At 29.7% G+C, this 4,859-nt stretch overlaps 1 long non-coding RNA gene across 11 annotated transcripts; it reads left to right on the top strand.

Moving 5' to 3' along the window:
* The first annotated feature begins 381 nt into the window (after positions 1–381).
* On the top strand, positions 382–4,256 carry LOC131943740 (uncharacterized). Of its 11 annotated transcripts, none has more exons than XR_009386937.1 (5): positions 382–522; positions 2,929–3,046; positions 3,214–3,356; positions 3,712–3,776; positions 4,092–4,255. It is a non-coding gene; the product is annotated as an uncharacterized LOC131943740 (long non-coding RNA). The 11 variants fall into 11 exon arrangements; XR_009386942.1 differs by lacking the exon at positions 382–522 and adding an exon at positions 605–623; XR_009386938.1 differs by lacking the exon at positions 382–522 and adding an exon at positions 616–634.
* Positions 4,257–4,859: the final 603 nt, after the last annotated feature.

Here is a 4,859-nt window from a genome sequence, read left to right as displayed (position 1 = left end):
AGGTTTTAGTACACTGTACACTGTGTCATCATTCACATCTGGCCCAAAATGCAGCAAAGGAATTATGTAATAGCAAATCGCCAGCACTTTACTCTTTGCTTGAGTACTACTTTCAAAACTATGTATATAATTAACACGCTTGCTCAAACCATTGGCAAATGTTTGTTTATAATTTCCATGTAGTTAATTTTTTATTTCAAAATGTTATTTAGTTTTCAAAAGGGAGGTAAACAGTTCAAGTTTTTGTAGAGTATTCTCCCATGCCCACCCCCACCCGCCCCCTCTCGGCTTAGAAAATTGGCAAGCAGACGCCAACAATAGAGCCAAAAGTTTTCCAGTTGAAAACAAACTGACGCTGGCGCCGTGTCCACCCCATGCGGATCATCTCAACGACAGAATCGTTGAGCCTCTCTCCGACTGTGTCGCTGAGAATAAAACCCTTTGGTGGTTTCTCAGTCAACACTGTCGTTGAAAATAAAACAATAATTAAACATGCTCTCCACAATTAGGAAAGCATAAACTGTAGGTGTTTTGAAGCTAATATTCCAGCCATTTTGTTTTGACGAGAGCTAGTCCAGATCTAGATCTAGACTAGATCTACTTGATCAACGATTTACACTGATGTAAAACCTACGTAAATCAAATCTACAAGATCAGGATTTACATTTAGATCTAGAAATCTACATTATTGACTAGAGAGAACAAGTTAAAAGTATGCCTAGTGCGTCGAAAGTAAATGATAGAATCTAGATCTAGAAAATCTAGTAATTTTTCAGTAGCACTAGCTAGATCTAGACTAGTCTAGATTGACTAGATAGAAAGATAATTATTTCTGTGGCATAGCTGTCCTTTAGCATTTAGGATCTAGATCTAGAAGTCTAGATCTACTCAATTTTAAATCTCTTCTATTTCAAATTGTTTGTAGATCTATATCTACAAGATTAGGCTTAGGTCTAAAAATAATATATACTAAAGTTAAAGCTACACAAGTACAGTGACATCATTCCTAAACTTAATGACATTAATGGCTAAAATTCACTGAGCATTGTTGCACTTAAGACTTAAACGTAAGGCCTAAATAAATACTAAATAAAATTATTACGATAGCTTAATTTTCGTGACAGCTTTTCTCTTCTTTTTTGCCATGCTTAATTTAAGTCACTTTCATGTGCTGGTAGCTTAAAATAAAACTTGTTTAGGAAGTTTATTTCTTTCTCCCTTTCATAATGCTGCAAATATGAGTAAGACGCTTATTATTATAATTAAATAGCTGCGATAAATAATCATTTGCATCTTTTTGGGGGTATTTCTTTTACATGAACTGTGAAATATGGTATCTCAAATTTTGCGCGTAACTCAAAGCGAAATATTACTCGCTCAACTGCTCGTATTTAAAAAATCTGGTATGTCGAGGCACTAGAATGTTGAGGTACCACAGGATCTACTATGTATTGAAAGAAAACATAAATTAATTATAGAATAATAGGCAAATATAGTAATAAAGTAGGCCTTATAGCTTTAGATTTTATTCAGCCTACTAATAAATAATTAAATAGGCCTAAAGTAGTACTAGATATTAGTTAAATCCCTAGTATTGTGTAGGGTTATTTTTATTAAAAAAACAGATCACATCTTATACATTAAGGCGGGCTCAATAAAATAAAAATAATTTATTTAGGACCTAGGCCTATCTTTTGGAGATCTAAAATTCTAAATGAAAAATAAATTATTAATTAGACCAACAATAGGCATAGTATGCTAAATCTATTTTAGTATTTAAATTTAAGGCTCGGCCATCTACTAAAAATTTTATAAATGTCATAAAATGGCCTACTTAATTATAATTACTAATTACTATTAGGCCTAAGTTTAAACTAGAGATAGCCTATTTTATTAGTAGAAAAAGTATTAGTCATAGTTAAGATGGTATAGCCTTATGTAAATTAATGTAATCAGTGTTAGATATTATGATATCGATCAAGCAATTATTATATAATATCGGAAAGGGGCCTAGCACTCTTAGTCATTAGTCTATTACTACTATTAGGTCTTACAAGTAGTTTAGCCTATTTATATATTATAGGGCCTATAGGCTGTTATTTAAATTAGGCCAAAGGCTTATTAGGAAAAGGCTTAATAGGCTTTAGTTTTTAATTAGGCAACAAGGCAGAGGCTTAATGTTGCTTATAGATTTAATTTGAAATTATTATGATATACGCTACTCTGCGGCTATCACTTAACTATAGACTGCTATAGAGTATATTATAGCCTAGGCCTAGCTAAATAAAATAATTCAACTCACTTAGCTTACTATAATTTTTAAAAATGTTTAGTTAAGTATTCAGCTCTCTATGTCAGCTAAGGCCCATAATTGTAATTATCCTACTGTTAGATCTATTAATTATTTAATAATTAGTAGGCCTAATTATAGGAATTAGGTCTGATACATTAAGTCCTATACATTGGTCGTAGAGTAATACTATTGGGCTAGTAATTATATACAATATCTATACAAGCCTACTTATCGTTAATTTGGAAGTCTTTGCATTGACCTTAGTTTTCAGATGTAGCAGCCTAATTTTTATCAGATTATACCATAAAATCAAAAGTAGACTTGTAGATCTTTTTAAAACAAGGCATGAAATATTAATTTAAATAATATAAATTAAACAAATAGCCTAAATAACAACTACACAAAGTTAAAGTCATAATAACTTTTTATAAAGGTATCTTGAATTTCAACTGGAGGTAGTTTTGATAAATATTAGTATTCTGAACATTAAAATAGGTAGACTTAACATACATTTGTTCTGAAAACATATTTAGAAATTGGTTTTAAAAAATGAGGTTAGGATTGGGGTGATAACTAGTTGAGGATTAGATATGATATTCATTGTGTTTATCCATGTTGTAATTTCTCTTTTACAGGTTCATCCAAAAAAAAGGGAAGATCTGATTTTTACCAGTAATAAGACTACAGCATACTAAATGACACAAGATGTTCTTTCTCTATTACCTCTTACATTTGACATAAAAGTAGGAAAAGGTATGACAATTATTAATAAGCTGCTTTAAATTTTATAATTTGTTTTTTTATAACTTAATTGTACCATTTTTATTTCCAATAATGATAAATATAATTTAGTGTCATTTATATTTTAAAATATTTATATTATACTAGATATAATTTACTTCTATAATATTACTATCCAGGTTTAACAGTCTATGCCTACAACATAGATCTCCAGGACTAAAAGTACACAAAATGGCAATCAGTATATCACAAGTGTAATAACACATGCATCTAATCTGCTTCAGTGGCGAGAACTGGGTGAATCCTCTCAAACATTAATCAGGTAAGTTATCACAAGTTTGCTTTGGTTTATTTTGAACATGTTGATGGAGGTAGATTTTTATTGGTATAAATATTGTATTTAAAAAAATATTTTACCTAGTAAAACCAAGTCAGTGGTGATGATTGATACAATATCATTATGTATTTTTTTAAATATTTGTTTTGCAAAATATGCTGATTTGCAGGAAAGATATATATATATTTATATATATATATATATATATATATATATATATATATATATATATATATATATATATATATATATATATATATATATATATATAACAGTATCATTTAGTGGTTTGTCTTACAAATTTGAATTATTTACTTAATCTGTCTTAACTGCTCAACAGGAACTAGGCATACCTAATGAGCATCAAGCTGATACAGTAGATGTACAGAAGAGTTTATACACAAGGTAAATATTGATAAATTTTAAGTTTTCTTTTTTTAAGGATACATGTAGTGTTTTGGGAGAAAGGAATTAAATTATTTAAATTAGGCCTAATAGTTTATTTCTCTAGCTTATGTTTCACTTAAAATAACTTAAATTTTTCCCCCTTTATCACTAAAGCAAAATTTTATAGATATCTGTGCCGTGATTCATCTCATTCAATCACTTTTTTCTTGTTTTGTTTTGATGTATTAAACTAATTTAAACTAAAGATTTTTTTTTTTGCTAATTTTATTATTTCAGATGGATGATTAAGAAAATCATTTTGTTTTGTTTCAGGAAGTGAAAAGTGATGTAAAAGGCAACTAATACTTCCATCTACCATAGTTAAACAAGAATCTGCAAATGGTGATAATTGCAATAATCTTGATATATTAATGTTTGGCTTTATAATTATATGCAATTGTTTCATAAATAAATTATTTCTCAAAATTTGATGTTTTTGGTTTTCATACTTTGTACATAAGATGCAAGTGATTGAAAGCTGAAAAGGGTTGTATGTAGTTATAGTATTCCCAGCACAAGTTGACATTAAAACAGCTGAAGCTTTTTAAAAAAAAAAAACAAAAAAAAATAAATAATCTAGGAATGCTGTTTCTATTAGCTGAGCATATATTTGGAAAAGAACTTAATTGTTTACCAGAGAATACTGTGACCCAGTTTGTACTCCAGGCAAAAAGTGTCTATGGTTAATATTATTAAGTTAAAGAAAAGTATCAAACAAACAGGATAATATTAATAAGCAAGACCTCCACACTAGAGAAGTATGGAATGAGTGTTGCATGGAATCCAAATCAACTTTGATGTTGCTAATTGCTACACTGGCCATAATTGGCCTACATTGATTTTTGCTGAGGTAGGCAACTGTTTTTGTTTAACTTTAGATGTCGACTAAATAAAGAAGAAAACTGACACGCCAATACCAAAATCAAGAACTTGTAAAGTTCGTGGTTGCTAAACCGAGAAGTCCTGAGTTCAATCTCCCGTGTAGATGAGGCTCTATAGTTGGGGATAGCAACCTATCTTGGGGATACAACACTTGTTCTT

Source organism: Physella acuta, unplaced genomic scaffold, assembly GCF_028476545.2.
Source record: "Physella acuta isolate Inbredline_101_S28 unplaced genomic scaffold, ASM2847654v3 ptg000038l, whole genome shotgun sequence".
Lineage (NCBI taxonomy): Eukaryota > Metazoa > Mollusca > Gastropoda > Physidae > Physella > Physella acuta.
The sequence above is the reverse complement of the archived record's forward strand: the minus strand, read 5'-3'. Positions and strand labels throughout refer to the sequence as shown.